Raw genomic sequence first — 16,313 nt, 5'->3', positions numbered from 1 at the left:
TTTATTTCTCCTTGTTTTAAGAATCCAAGGGATTTGGGTTCTTGGGGTCCCCAGGGAAGGTTGGGGAGGTCAGAGTGCCCCAAAACACTATATTTTTGGGTGGTGACAGTGCTATCAGATCTAAGATGGTAATTAAGCTTAGAGGATTTATGCTAGTATCTCATTTTCTGAACTCTAAGGTTCCGATCTGAGAAGGAATGCTATGACATACTATGACACTCACATTGGTACCTTCTTTGCATTTTGTCAAATCTACAGTGAAAGTGTTCTTAAATCAAACAACATGCACTGGGTTGTCGTCTGAGACTGCAATAACACTAAATATACAGCAGAATGCAGGTAAAACCACGGAGCAGAAGATACAATTCTCCCCCAAGGAGTTCAATCACAAATTTAATTAACACATTATTTTTTTAAACGAGTGTCATCAGCATGGAAGCATGTCCATTGGAATGTGGCCAAAGCATGAAGGTCCTACAAATGTTTAGCATACCTAGCACATAAATACCTTGCAACACCTGCTACAGAAGTTCCATTCAAATGCCTGTTCTCACTTTCAGGTGACATCGTAAATAAGAAGTGGGTAGCATTATCTTCCATAAATGTAAACAAACTTGTTTGTCTTAGCGATTGGCTGAACAACAACTAGGACTGAATGGACTTGTAGGCTCTAAAGTTTTATATTGTTTTGTTTTTGAGTGCAGTTATGTTAAAAATATTCTACATTTGTAATTTGCACTTTCATGATTAAGAGATTGCATTACAGTACTTGTATGAAGTGAAATGAAAAATACTATTTCTTATCTTTTTTTACAAATATTTGCACTGTAATCAAAATATAAAGTAAGCACTGTACACTTTGTAGTCTGTATCGTAATAATAGTGGTATGAGGTGAATTGAATTTTTTTTTACAGTGCAAATCTTTGTAATCAAATAAAAAGTCAGTATTGTACACTTTGTATTCATGTTGTAATTGAAATCAATATATTTGAAAATGGAGAAAAACATCCAAAATGTTTATATATATAAATTGGCATTCTATTATTATTTAATAGTGTGCTTCAAACTGCAATTTTTTTTAATCAAGTTAATTTGTTTTTGAGTTAATTGCTTGAGTTAACTGTGATTGACAGTCCTAATTATGTCCTTTGGCCTGCGGTATACAGGATCTTCCTCTTGCCCAGGATGTAAACAAGTCCAAACAGCCAGTTAAGTGCTAAAAAGCACCTCCTTGTGGAAGATTTCATTTATTAACGGAAAAGCCAACTCAGAAAATAAACAAAACTCTCATCCCAACATCCCAGCAGGGTGACTAGATCATTCTTAATTCATGTACCCCGCTTGGGTCCATTGTTCACCTCTACCCAGGCTCTTCCTCTAGGGTTCTCTTAGTTCCAGTTTCTCTCCCTGGTGTTAGGCCTCTTACCCCTACTGAAGTAACGTTCTTCTCTGACATCCAGGGAGGTCTGTCTACTGCGATTCTACTCCAGGGACAGTGAGTGATCCTTGCCAGGCAGGCTTCTGGCTAATGTCTTGGGGGATGTGTGTCTAGGAGGCTCCCCTTTCTAGGAGCTCCTCTTACAAGCTCTCCACCCTGATAGGTTTCCCAGAGAGCTTGCCTTCAAGGATCCCTATTTAGCCTGCTGGCTCAGGTTTATCTTGAGAGCTCCCTTTCACAGGAGCCTCCTGTCTCCCTTTTAGAGTTTCTCTGACTGAGCTTGGATAACCTTTATTAGGTCCTTTATTAAGTACTAATCAGTCCGTTACCTTCCAGGTGGGGCCTTCCTAGAGTAGTCACAGCCAGGTGCACCCTATCTCTTCATAAAGAGCTGCTGCCCTATGGCACAGCTATTTATTCTCTGTTTATTGACTCTGGTCAACTTATTCTCTTTTGAGATAGCTTCAGAAAGGCTCTTCTGAAATGATGCTGTTCCTTATTTCCCATTTATGAACTAACAACTTCATCTCCCAACATACAATTATGGATCTGATAGGAATTTGAAGAACACCTCTGGAAAAACAACAACAAAATAATTTGATTCCTTTTTCTTTTTTCAGCACATACATATAATAGAGCACGACGTATATCACAGGTCAAAATATTTAATGTTCCATGCCCTATGGAGGATTCAAAAGGTATGGTAAATGGGTCTGATTATTACATTCCAGCAGTCAAAACTTCCATTTATGTGCTATAACATTGCTCACATTGTCTTTTTTTATTATGTATAACATGAAGAAATCTGACATACATTATTTACACATAAATCTTCCCCCCCACACACCATATAAGATATTGAGCATCCTCTCAGTTCAGCAAAGTATTTAAGGATATGTTTAAGTTAAGCATGTGAGTAATGCCATTGACTGAAATAAAGCACATATCTAAGTATTTTACTGGACTAGAGCCTATGTGAATAAATTAATAATAACTAAACTCCTTTAGTTTTCTTGGGGTTATACCATATGTTCAGAATTAAGACATTCACTAAAGAGCCAAAATGTCTGTTAGATTGAATGGAAAAAAAACAACCAAAAAATTGATAGTAATCACTAGTTTAGTCCTGGTATTTGCCCTTTTGCTATAGCTTTGTTTTTATGGAAATGGAATTGTGCTCTTATGTGGCTCCATAATGAAGGTTGCAATCCTTTGCTTATAGCCAGAGGAGTCAGTTCTGCACTCCATGGGCCTCTGGATATGTCTATACTACAAACGCTACAGTTGCACAGCTGCAGCCCTGCAACTACACCGGAGTAGCATAGATATTACAGTGATAGAAGGGGGTCTTTCCATTGTTGTAATAAATCCACCCCCTTGGTGGGGGTTAGATTAACCTACCTATATTCAGGGTTTGGGCCCCCGTGAAAAAAATTTTTGGGGCCCTCCAACAAGGGCGGACCAGCTAAACAGGACCGATGAAGCCAGGGAAGCTGGGCCCCGGGCCCCCTTCCAGACTGCCATTTCCTGGTAATTTGTACCGGCTTCCCCCTCCTCTCGTCGGCCCTGCATACGTTGCATAGGGCATGAAATTTTTCACAGCCCTGTGTGCTGTAGCTAGGTCGACCTACGTTTTAGCTGTAGACCTAGCCTTATTCTCACTTGTACGAAAGTTGCTTTACATCATTCTGGTAGTGTAAGTGTAATTTATGCCCACTTTAAGGCTCCTTTTACACTATTGGAGAAGGGTAAAGGAGTCTTAGTATAAATGGGAATCAGATCTCTTGATTTCAACGGGAATTTTGTCTCCATAGGAGCATAGGATCAGGCCTTAACTGACTTGTTCAAAGAATAGGGCAGAGGTCTGAGATAATATCAATAGACCACCCCACAAGCAATCATTTTCCCTATGAGGTTTATTTATTTTTCTGATTTCCCTTGTCATTGCTTTACAGTTCTCTTTCTAAATCAAGAGGGACTGATAGAGATTAAATAAATTCTAGTACCTAAGAGATGGTTGTTTACACAAATTCCTTTCTCTCCCACATGAATAATGAAGAGCAAGTGGATATCCCAACCTTATGTGCTGACTAGTGTTATGTTGCACTCCTTTTCAAACCATGTATCCAAATTCATTTGATGATTGAACACTGCCCTTTGGCAGCTAAAGTATCTGCTTCTTTAACAAAGATAATGAAAATGGCAGTTTAGTAAAATATTCTCCTCTTTTTGTTCCCTGTATTTCTGAGTTCACATTGTATTAGTCCCACTTGGAAGTTAAAAAATCCTAAAGCTGCCTAACGGTATTGTAACTCCTGCAGATGTTACGTTGTGTAATTCTGAACTGTCTATATACATTTCACAAAATCCAGATGCTAGACAAAGAGAAAAATAAATAGCAATCTTTAATTTATAGACAGACATATGTACTGTTCTCATCTGATACTTAAGAATGCAGAAAAATTCACATAAATGTCACACATTTGACCTGGGATTCTGGGAGGGCTGAATTAAGAAAATCGTAAATTGAAGGATTGATATCCTGCTACTAGATGGAGATTAAGATTACAAGCACCATTGTGACAACCAGAGAAACAGCTGAATGTGAGTATTGGGCAGCACTCTTCCTTTGTTGTTTTGCCAGAACAGCTGAATGTTAACTGTTGTACAAATAAAGAATCTTAAGAAAAGGAGCAAATCAAAAGTCTCCATGATAAAATATATCTATTTTTGTTTTATGTTTGAGCAGAAGACAATATAAGTACTTACAAGTTGGTTTATAAAAAGACGTTTTAAGCAAAAGTATAATAGGCACTATTAGTTTATTTAATTATCTTGGTGGGTAAATATTTACAGTTTTAAAACTCTTATAAATTCATATACTAAAATTAAATCAATATATTAGCCTGGTCTGCTTTAATAATCAGCTGAGTTTTGAATATATATGTATTGTTGTATTGTGAATTCAATCCCACTATCATATAGTATAATTTTTTGACATAATTTATGATGGTATTTTTATAGCTCTTGCATTTTAAGAAATAAATACAGTAAAATTTAATCTTGCTAACTAAATCATTGTCATTCTGTTAACACTTGTAAGGGTGCTGACAGATGTGCCAATGACAGTATAAAACAAAAGTATGTTAATTCCATGGGAAAATTGTGTCAATAAATTAGGTTCCTCCCTTGAAGGATTACTGGTGGGGAAATTATATAGTAAAATGAGATATTGGTGCAGTCTTGCTCCCACTGAAATCAATAAAAGCACGATTGAATTTACTGTCTTTGTAAATAGCTTTTGACTAGTTTACCCTGAATACTGTCTTCTGCATCAATTAATGTCACCTTGGAGAATAAATAACATAATTCTGCTTGCACTGACTTTTCTGAAGCTGAGTTGCAAGCATGCATGACAATTTGGCTCAAGGAAAAGACATTGGGGGATTAATTAGTAAGTCTCCATATCATAAGAATGGGATCAATTAGCTAGGGAAGGAATGCAAACAGGTCATGACCAGAAGCCGGGTGTCTCTACCTCAGCTCTAAATGGGCCATCCATCTATAAAAATAGTCATAGCCCAGCTTGAAACTTATTTATTAGTTGGTCCCCTGTCTTCTAGCAGGACACTGGGGGGGAGGGATATCTCAGTGGTTTGAGCATTGGCCTGCTAAAACCAGAGTTGTGAGTTCAATCTTTCAGGAGGCCACTTAGGGATCTGGAGCAAAATCAGTACTTGGTCCTGCTAGTGAAGGCAGAGGGCTGGACTTGATGATCTTTCAGGGTCCCTTCCAGTTCTATAAGATAGGTATTGTTGAAGATTTCCTCTTCTCAATAAATCTGTATGTTTCTTTTGTCATCCTTTACTCATTCTCTGTGAGTTCCTCCTAATTAAGAAGAACTGTAAAGCAATGACAAGAAAATCAGAAAAAATAAACCTCAAAGGGAAATTGATTGTGGATGGAGTGCTCTATATATCTGATCTCAAACTTTTGCCCTGCTGTTTGCATGAGACAGGACCCAATCCTGTGCTTCCATGGAGCTACAACTCCCATTAAAATTAAGGAGGGCAGAAGTCAGACCTTTGGCTTTAAACAGAGAATCACAATTAAATATGGTGGGGAAAACTGTTTTCCTATCCCATTAACATTTTTGAGAGTTCAGTAATTTGTCCTATTCTACACTGGGATGAAACTGAGATTTTTTGGAAAATTTTAATTCCTCTCTTTCTCCCCTTCCGCAACAAACAGGAAAGAGTGAGTGAGAGAGAGTGAGTGACCGATCAACTGATCTTAAAGAAGCCAGTGGCCCAGTGGTAGGAGTACTTATCTGTGATGTGGGAGACCAGGATTAAAGTCCTTTCTGTGCCTGATCTGGAGGAAGAAAATGAACCCAGATCTCCCATGTGAGTGCCCTAACCACAAGGTACTGGATATTTTTTTGCAGGATGGAAGGTCTCTCTTAATCTTTCCCATTGAAGCTATTCCACTTGGTATACATAAATAATTAAATATTAATTGGATCAGGAACTTGAAACTAACTCTCCCACATCCCAGATGAATGTCCTGGTCACTGGTGCTCTCTCTCTGGGCCTAAGTTATTTATAGAAACTAGACGTGCTCTAACAGTTGGTTGAGAAAGAGACAAACTATATCCTATTGGGAGAGCTGTGTTCAAGTCTCTTTTCTGTGTGACTCAGATCAAGGAGTGGAAACTTGGTTCTCCTACATTCCACAGGAGTTCTATAACTACTTGGCCTATAGAGCTTGTCTCTCTTGCTGGTCCAATGAACAGTTAAATTATGTATATACAGTGGAACAGCTCCAAATAGGGAAATTGAGAAAGTCCTCCACATCCAATAGCATGCAGTTAGGACACTTACCTGAGATGTGGGAGAGCTGGGTTCAAGTCCCTGCCCCAACTGAGAGAAGAGACTTGAACCTGGTTCTCCCAAAACTTTGGTTACATAGGGGTGAGCGTTTTTTGTGAATCAAAGAAACCATTCCTGACAAATCCGTATTTTCCCACAAAAACGTTTGTTGAAAAATTCACAACCAGCTCTAACTGCCACTTTTATTATGGAGTCACAATGAAGACCCTTTGGAGGCCCCAATGCCTGCAAGCAGAATGATGCCACAGACCATATGTCTGTATAGAGCCCCACTGAAACCATTGGGGCTCCTTACTGGTGCAGAGGTGTACTTGCATGGCTCTCCTTGCAGGATCAGCACTTTGGTCTGAGTGAAGTCAAGTGAAGAATACACCTAATATGATAGCAAAACCTGTATGTTCCTCCCATCCATTAAAAAAATACTTAATTTTTAAAAAGTATATCATGGATATACTATGGGCCCAATCCTGCTCCCATTGAACTCAAGAATAAATCTTACTTTTTTTTCCAGTGGACTCAGGAAGAAATCCAATATTGCTGGCTTAGTGGTGGTGATTTTCATCTTCTCCTCTCTGTACTGTCTTTGGCAGTCAAGCAGTACCTTTTCCACATAATATCTAGAAATCTGTCTAAATTGCTTAAGTCTGCCAATAAAAGCAGAGGAACTGGAACTTTTTTTTTCTAAGTGAAAGCGTGTGAAATGCTTAATGGGCTTGGCACACATGAACACCTCAAAATATTCGAACTCAAGTATCGAAGCTAACTAGTTTCTACAAAGCTAAAATATTTAGATATAGCTCTATAGAATTAGACTATAGACTGCTGTCAAGTGCTAGAATAGTTTGAACTTTTCAGTTGCAGTGTTGCACCTTATTGCTTTGAACCCTGTGGACAAAGCTATATCATTAGCCAATTAAACCATTCTGCAGATGTTTCCTGGAGAACTGCAATATTATAAATATTGCCAATATAAACAGATGAAGACCTGTAGTATTCTAAATGAGCTCTATGTCTGAATTAAGTCTTGTTGACATTAAATTACAGAATACTCAAAGCCTGGCATTTGCAACTGTTAGTTTTAAACCCTTGGTTACTATCTTAAATCAAACCTCTTCTATTTATTATTAATAAGAATCATATTTGTTATGATCATGCCTAAGGGCCAACCAAGAATGGGACCCTATTGTGCTAGGCACTGTACAAACATAGGCCTTGTCTACACTGGGGGTGGGATCGATCTAAGATACGTAACTTCAGCTACGAGAATAGTGTAGCTGAAGTTGACATATCTTAGATCGACTTAGATTGACTTACTTCACGTCCTCATGGTGAGGAATCAACGGTCGCCACTCTCCTGTCAAGTCTGCTTTTGCTCTCGCCCTGGTGGAGTTCCAGAGTCGATAGGGAGCGCGTTCGGGGATCAATGCATCAGTTACTACCTGCCGATCCGGCAGTAGTGTAGACATACCCCAAAGAGTAGTAGATGGTCACAGCCCTGAAGAGATTACAATCTAAATAGACAAGACAGGCCCAGGTTAGGGGAAGGAATAGAATGCACCAGCAGTGTGATGGCAGCAAACATCATGTTGGTTCCACAGGTGTTTTGGGGATGGGGTTACTTAGGAGGGGACAGGTTAAGTGAAAAGAAAAGGGAAGCTGACGACAGGTCGGGGAGAAGAGGGTAAAGGGTAGATGTTGAGATGAAGAGATAGTGAGAGGGTTGGAGCAAACAGCCAGTAAGCGCAGAGCAGACAATGTTAAGTCAAAGTTGCAGAAAGTTCTCTGAATGTTCAAAGATCTGTGTTTTGGCTGTTTTGTTCCTATCAGCTGGGAAGAGCCTTTCTGGCAGACTCCTCTCTGCAGTTTTCCAAGATTATGAAGGGGAGGAGGAGACACCACCTGAGATATTAGTGCTTCCAGAGTGGGAGGTTCTGGGTCCCTCCCCATCTTCCCATCAAAGTTCTGGGTCCAAGAGAGTGTTTTTAACTTTCTAAAAAAAATTGTCTTTGGGAATGAAAATGACCTTTTCTGTGGCCATTCCAGAGCTGACTTTCGTTGTTGTTGTAAAGTTTAAAGAATCTGATGAGTTAAGTTTGATTTATTGAAACATGGAGGAAAAGTGTTTTCATGCTTCAAAATTGTTTCATATCTGAGCAAATTATATATATATTAAAATGTTTCATTGATGTCAATGGGATTTAAGCACATGCATAAAGTTAAGCATGTTTAAGTTCTTTGGTGAATGAAGGCCTTTTAGACTGTAACCTTTGCAAAGCAGCAACTATCTCTTAGTATATGTTTGTACAGTACATAGTACAATGGAGCCTCAGTCTTGGTTAAAGATTTCCTGTTACACAAATAAATAATAATAAATACTCCTCTGTCAGAAAGCCTCCCAACCTACAACTTGAGTGACAAGAAACCATTCCATCACTTCTAACTATACCATGCTTCTCTCCACCTTGAAAAATACACATGCTCTACCTCTTCCTAGTTTAAACACTTAAGCCCTCCTATAGGGAGCCAGGGTGGCTTCCCTCTGAACCTGAGGGTAAAGAGCTGCTATCTCAGCCTGAGTGGGTGGGGCCAGGCCAAGCTTACTCCAACCCCCAGAAGAGGAGGAGTGGAACAGGAAGTACAAAGGGTGGGGCCCTTAGCCTAGTCAGGGCAGCACCAGGGAGGAAGGCAGATGGAGATGCAGACCACTGGCTGTTCCCTTCAGACCCGGCTGCCGTGCCAGGGGAGGCCCTGGACCAGCAGAAACCTCACCTGGAGGAAGGACTGGGGCTACCAGGACTGCCTGCTGCCAAGTACCCGGAGGAGCCTGACATGGAGGGGGAGCTGGAGCTGCAAGCAGCTGAGTATCCGAATGAGCTGGAGGGACTGGAGGGACTTGCTCGAGCAATCGGGTAGGAAGTAGCCCAAGGACAGAGCTGCACAGTGTGGTGGGTCTATTTGGTCAGCGTGTTATGGAAGGACCCCTGCTGACCTAGTGGCGCGACCCTTGGCCCACCACTGTCAGGGCCCTAGACTAGAACACTGTGGAGTTGGGTAGGCCTGCGTTCCCCTACCCTGGCCAACCCGCCGCGGGTAGCAGAATCCTGACAACACTAGAGACCCTTGCCGGCGCCCCTCCCTCCGCTAATTCCCTAGTGACAGACGGCGTGACACAGGCCAGCCAGTGAGGCAGTATCTCCCCACCATCCCCTAGCGGCTCGGTGCGGCAACCGACACAGGTCACACCTCCAAACACAAAGGTGCCCAACCTGAGCCACCTTCTCAATTGCCAAACCCTCCATCCAACTGCAAGTACTTAACACAGTCTTTCTCCTATCAATGGCTGCCAAGTCTGCCTAATTTTTCTCTGATGACAAGTCTGATCTCACCATCTCTCTCCTTGCTGCCATATTCTCTCAGAGAAGAACACTCAAGCTGCCCTGCCCCTCACAGCTGCAGCAATCTTCTCAAAATAGTGCCTTGAATCTTTGTATTGCATATTCAAATACAGTATAACCCTGTCCATCTAAAGATTTCAACGAGTACCTGAGACCATCATAGGGAGCTGGATAAATGGAGAATCAGTACATGATTGTGCTTTGTTTAACCACAAGTTTTGGTTAATCAAGGTTTGACTATACATACTGCTGTGGTTATTTGAATGGGCAAACTAAAATGCACACAGAGGTATATACTTAAAGATATCAAACCTAGGGACCTGTATTACCCCTTGTCTCTGCTACTCTTGGACCTCCTTTTAATCTCTGTAAGCCTAATTACTCTATATCAGGGTGGCCAAACTTACTGACCCTCCAAGATGCATACGATAATATTCAGAAGTTCAAGAGCTGGGAGCGCTGGCTGGATCTTGGTTCTTCTGCCCTGTGGCAAGATAGTGGGGCTTGGGGCTTCTGCCCTGAGGGGAGGGTATGTCTGGGCTTCAGCCCCACTCCTGCTGAAGTCCTGAGCCCCAGCAGGCGTGTCCCAAGTCCCAGCAGGTACCTCCCCAGAGCCTAAAGCCCCACCACTCTGCCGCAGGGCAGAAGCCCTGAGCTCCCTTCTCCCCTCCCGCAAGTCTGGTAGGTGGAGACTGGGAGGAGGGGCATGCAGGACTCCAGGAGCTGCACTTTAACTGTAAAAGAGTTGTATGTGGCTCAGGGGTCGCTGTTTGGCCACCCCTGCTCTATATCATGCCACATAATTAATGATTCTTTCCTTTTCTGAAAGATACAAACTAATCATAGTAATTAACAGCAATATTTGACATGACAGTGCTTCTCATTGTTATAAATCACAGAAGCCCATGCTAATTCAACAATATATTTTGCTGACATACCACAGGCAAGCTTCCAGGTTAATTCTGTCATGCAAAGGCAATGTTTTAAAATCAGAGATATCCGATTATTTGACTCTCCCATATTTGACTTGGGACTCATAATCTAGTCGACAGGGCACACACAAACAATGAGCTCTCTCCATTTCTCAGCAAAGAGATCTCACAAGTAATATTGGGACTTCTATAACACCACCATCCAATTGTGGATCACATAGTAATACTTCACAAACATTAAGTAAATCAAGACTTCACAGCTTTTGCAATACATTATATTATATAGGTATTGCAACAGTTACTGCTACATTATAAAGTATTTCCATAACTAGTTTGAACTACACTTGTCAAATTACCAAAGCACATTATTATTTTATTTTATTATAATCTACTTAATTGCAAATTCAGTAATTCACAAATGGGTCTCCCAGTCAATGAGAATTACCAAGATTCTACTGACTTTTAATCAGTAAATTATAACTGTACTTGTAGAAAGTACCATAAGATTTCAGAGTACCATGAGTCAGGACATCTGTTCCAATGTTAAAAATGTTTATGTGTCATCCTGGAGATTGCATTTGCAACAGGCAGTCCCTAATTATTCCATTCTTGGGAATTGGGTCATTGGATCAGGATCTGATCCTGAAATTGGATTCCCACAGGTGGACCCTTATGCTGTTGTGAAGGCCTATTTAAATCAACAGATCTCAATATGGATACAGGGATCTATTTGCACAGAACTGATTGAAGGCTGGGGAGCCTCAGAAAGGAAAATGATACCTATTAGGTTCTCATCGTCACTTTCTGCAGCTCCTGGGATTTCCTTACAGTGCACCCATCCACTATTGATCTGGCTCAACTCAACTTAGACCATTGCAGTAAATATGAAATTGGTACAGTATGCTCTGTGGCTGACATACATTTATTTTGGGATTCAAATAAATTAGGATTTAAGAAAATGGAACATATATTCACCATAACCTATTGTACTAAAAATGTGACTTCTTCACAAGAAGACAGTGTCACGAAGTCCCCAGGTGATACTCTGGAACAGCTCCCAACAAAGCCAGTCAGGACTTTGGGAAGCCTCCTCTCCCTTGGAGCAGACTTGTTCAGGGCAAGAAGCTCACACGTCTTCACCTCCTGGGTCTCTCCTTGGAGCATTCAGCATCCTCTGCCCCTCCGTGTGCTTCCCACAGCGAGCCCACCCAGGCGGGGTCCTGGGGAAGCCACAGGGTTCTGCACCCCCACTTTGCAGTCAGACGTGACTCTCAGCCAGCAAAACAGAGGTTTATTCGATGACAGGAACAGGGTCTAAAACAGAGCTTGTAGATACAGCGAACCAGACCCCTCGGCCGGGTCCATTCTGGGGGGCAGTGAGCCAGACCCCTAGGTCTGCACTTCACTCCTTGTCCCCAGGCAGCTCCAGACTAACCAACCCCTCCAGCCCCTCCTCTCTGCTCAGCTCCTTTCCCGGGCCAGGAGGTCACCTGATGCCTTTGTCTCCAACAAATGCAGTTGGCACCTTTGCAGAGGAGGGGCCCAGGCCATCAGTTGCTAGGAGACAGAGTGCCAGGCATTTAGGTGCACTGGCCCTTTGCTCTGCAGCAATCACACACCCTTATCCCACCACCTAGATACTTAAGAACTGCCTAGGGGACACTGAGGCACCAACACAGTATTTAGAGCAAACATTAAGAACATTCCCAGTTCGTCACAGACAGAAATTAAGAGCATTGAAATTAGTAAATCAGCATTTATTATGCCTTCTTCAGAGAACAGCTAGTAAATAACTGCATTTGTAACAGTCAATGTGGTTGCAAAACACCTTTTTTGAAACAAACGTACAACATTGTACTACACACTAAGTAACATGAGTGCTTTGTGAGCTGTTCTGCTCTAGTTCAACTCTTTCTTATCTATCTACATGCCCACCCACCCCCATCACTGTAGTGCTTGAGCACCTCACAAGCAATAATTTATGCTCAACACTTCTGAGCAATAGGACAATATTGTTACCTAACTATTAGAGTGATGTACTGTACAGAACTAGGGTTGGAATAAGAGTTGGGATCTCTAGGGAGAAGACTGGAGCTGAGAACAGAACTAAGGGTTCCTCTTTTCCTCTGAAAGTTGGTTGAGGTCAGACAGATTTTAAACCTTTGCTTCAAGATGTGGCTGATGTGTACATATTAAGTAAGGGAAACTCTCTTATATTGTAGTTGTCCCTTAAAATGACAGGCCATTATTTGTTTAAACTCCAGCTAGACATACAAAATCCTTTCTCTCTCTGAAAAACTTGTTCCATTGAGCAAACAAAGAAGTGCCTGGTAAAGTCTTTTTCATCTTAATTTAAACAAAACAACATAACAGCATATAATTTTAGAAAAACACAGTAATATAGGGCCAAATTCTGATCAGGTAATGCAAGTAGGTGAGGTATTATTCATTTCAATGGACTATATGGGCCCAAAAAGTTAAAGGTGTTAACATGATCCTGAAACTGTCCAACGGTAAACAGTAAAACAAGGTCTGGAGTTCGGTATACAGAGACTGCACCCAGGTTAATATCATGGCAAACATACAATTAAACAATCTTTTAACCTTTTATTAAAAATACGGAAGAGTGAAAGCAGTTAAAACACTTGAAGTGTAAAATATTAATTAAGGCTTTCATTTTAACAACATTCCATGTTCCATTTCCTTTTAGCTGGAGAGAATTTTTAGAAGGAAACCTCCCCTTATTTGGCAGGTTTTTGGAAGGTAATAACTGTCCTTTACAGGGGAAAAGACGAAAAAATCAGCTGAGTGGGACTGGAGTTGTTATTAAGTCCAGTCCAGTTTCCTAAAAGACAAAACAAGACAAACATAAAAGAGTGGGGAGAAAATAACAGCAAAGATAGAAAACACAGTTTCTGTTTCTGTTGTTGACTCTCATTTGCAACCTCTCTGCTAGAGAAGCATAATCATGGCACTCAGGCTTATCAGCCATTCTGAGATCCAACACACGTATTAGCATCAGGATGTTCAAGGCATTGCTTTTAGTCATCTCTGTAGTCATAGGCTTGCAGAAAAGTTGCAAAATATACAGTCTAGGATGACTAAAACAGACTTATTAGACAGAAGAGAAAAGGAGAAGGATAGGAAAAAGAAATAAAGTGGGGAAGGACAAGGATACATGGGTGTGGTGTGACAAAGTCTCCCATCTCAGATGACAGTTGGGATTTGGCCAGAGCCAATTGAGGTGGAGGTTGCGACATTATCAGAGTCCCTCTCTCTGGCCTGGTCTGGTCAGGACATCTCTCAGGATCAGGACAATGAAGGTCCACAAGTGTTACAGTAGATCCTGCAGTCATAGGAGATGGTGGGAATGGTATACATGATAGTGAAGCTCACTGCACCAGTTGTTGGCAGACAACTTCTGCTGATTTCCCTCCAAAAGTCTTTTCTTTTAAAGAACCCTAGGCAGGAGTGATGGACAGAATAGCTCATCTTCTCATTTTTTTGTGGCCTATTTTCCAACATATCAATTTTGGTCTGTTCATGTCAGGTCCCATACTTTTTTTGTCTACGAGGCATGATCTCAACACAGTCCTTGAGTTAGATCAGCAGACCTTTTTGTTTGGACTAATTCAGTTTTTGTCTCCCTTTTGCATCTTTTCCCATCAACATCCATTTTAGATTACTGTGATATTTTATGAACTTTCACTCATTTCTTACAGTTGAGCTAACAATTAGGGTAATCTTCTAACTCAGTTACAACAACAGTGGCTCCCATCCATTTCAGTGGGAGTCACATGTGAGCATCTGAAAGCAGAGCATGGCCAGAAAACTTTTATAGGAAACTTTTGTGTAAAAGCCTATGTTACTAAGCTTTGAAATGTATTGCAGCCACAGACTACAGGTTTGATATTGCTTGACTTTTTGTTCTTTTCATAGTTCACTGTTTAAGTTGTCGTACATGCGGTAACTCTGAATAGTACTGTATTCCATATATGCTCTGCCTATAGAAGTACTTTCAAGGAAAGCTTTGCTTTTTGTGGTAACACTAGTACCCATGTAAGTGAATCAAATTTTTAAATTGTTTCTTTGTGTACTACAAGCAGCTATCTTCTTAATTCATATATACTTTCAGACTATACTTTCAGGGCAGTAGGCCAAATTCACTGTGGTGTAAGCAAATGAAGATCAGGAGCTACTGTCACCTACAATGGGAGTGAATTTGGCTAGTACTGATTGCTATAATAAGGATGAAACTGAAATGTTTTATGTGGGCTATATAATATTGAATTATCTTAATTATTTATTATAGTATAGTCACAGAGACAGCAAATAAGGATATCGTAGAGTGGACTTACCTCAGAACTTGCTGCCTAGATCCTTCAACCTCATGATGGGAGAGAAACAAAGTGGGATGAAAAATAGCTCCCTTATTAGGGACCCATCTTATGATAGAAGCAGAACAGACTGATCATTCCTGACACAGGGCCTGATCCTGCAAAATGCTGAGCACAGGCCTGCAATCTGTTTTGTAAGAACATGTTTAACTTTAACCACTTTGCTGATCAGGGCCAGAGTGTTCAGCATTTTGCAGGATTGAGGCCACATTGAGATCTCTCCAGAAGATAGAATTACTGTGGTTAGACATAACGCAGGCTGTACTGATAGGGAACTGAGTCAATAGAAATACTTATGGCTGAATATGGTGCCTGATCCAAAGGATTCAAAGTCAATGAGAGCCTTTTAATTTACTTCATTGGGATTTCGATCAAGACCATGGTGACCGTGAAAACCATTCAGTTAATTGCTATGAAGTTATCATGAGATATCTAAACAAATGTCTAGTCAGTGATGTGGAAGAGCTTGTGATCACAATACCTATTAGTACTAATATTATAGGAAGGTGTAGAAAAGAAGACCTGAAATCTAAATTTAGCAGAAAGGATATTGATCAAAATACAACCTGTAGAGCTGACTGTCACGGAGTCACAGGTCCAGTGCTGTGGAACTGCTCTGTATGAAGCCAGCCAGGACTCTGGAGCAGCGTAACTCCCCTCAAGGCACGCTATTCAGGGCAAGGAGCCTCCTTGGCTATGGTCTGACCTCAGAGCATTCAGTACCCCTGTTCTCACTGTGCACTTCCCGCAGCAGGTCCACCTGGATGGGACCCCTGGGGAAGCCAGAGGGGCCCTGCACCCCAACTTCGCAATCAGCAATGACTCTCAGCCAGTGCTGCAAAACAGAAAGTTTATTAGTCTAGAGAACCACAGCATAGAACAGAGCTTGCTAGCACAGAAATCAGGATGATTCAGTAAAGTCCATCTGGGGTGACCCAGTGCCTCATGCCCCCGGGTACCTGCTTCAACCCCTCAACAGGAGACTGACCCCTTCCAGCAGCCAGACCTCTGACACTCCTGCTGCCCCTCCTCTGGTCTTTGTCTTGCTTCCTAGGAAAGTGTCACCTGGTTGCATCTCCCTGGCTCTCAGGTTACAAAGGGCATCATCCATCACTTATGTGCAGGCTGCTGGAGCAGCCTCACCTGCCCCAGAGGGTCTCAGTAAAAGTCACATACCCTTATTCCCACCACTTAGACATTGGTGTAATACACAGGGAAACTGAAGTACACACAGTATTCATGCAAAACAGTAAGACTC

The 16,313-nt window shown here is 41.3% G+C and overlaps 1 long non-coding RNA gene across 1 annotated transcript in view; it reads right to left on the bottom strand.

Annotated features, from left to right (window-relative positions):
* Positions 1-5,113, bottom strand: part of LOC142046563 (uncharacterized) — a 133,536-nt gene extending 128,423 nt beyond the window's left edge. The window contains exon 1 of the long non-coding RNA XR_012655507.1: positions 5,069-5,113. This is a non-coding gene — a long non-coding RNA (uncharacterized LOC142046563). The remainder of the gene's footprint in view (positions 1-5,068) is intronic.
* Between the last annotated feature and the right edge of the window lie 11,200 nt (positions 5,114-16,313).

The sequence above is a fragment of the Chelonoidis abingdonii genome, chromosome 3 (assembly GCF_003597395.2).
Source record: "Chelonoidis abingdonii isolate Lonesome George chromosome 3, CheloAbing_2.0, whole genome shotgun sequence".
Lineage (NCBI taxonomy): Eukaryota > Metazoa > Chordata > Testudines > Testudinidae > Chelonoidis > Chelonoidis abingdonii.
The sequence above is the reverse complement of the archived record's forward strand: the minus strand, read 5'-3'. Positions and strand labels throughout refer to the sequence as shown.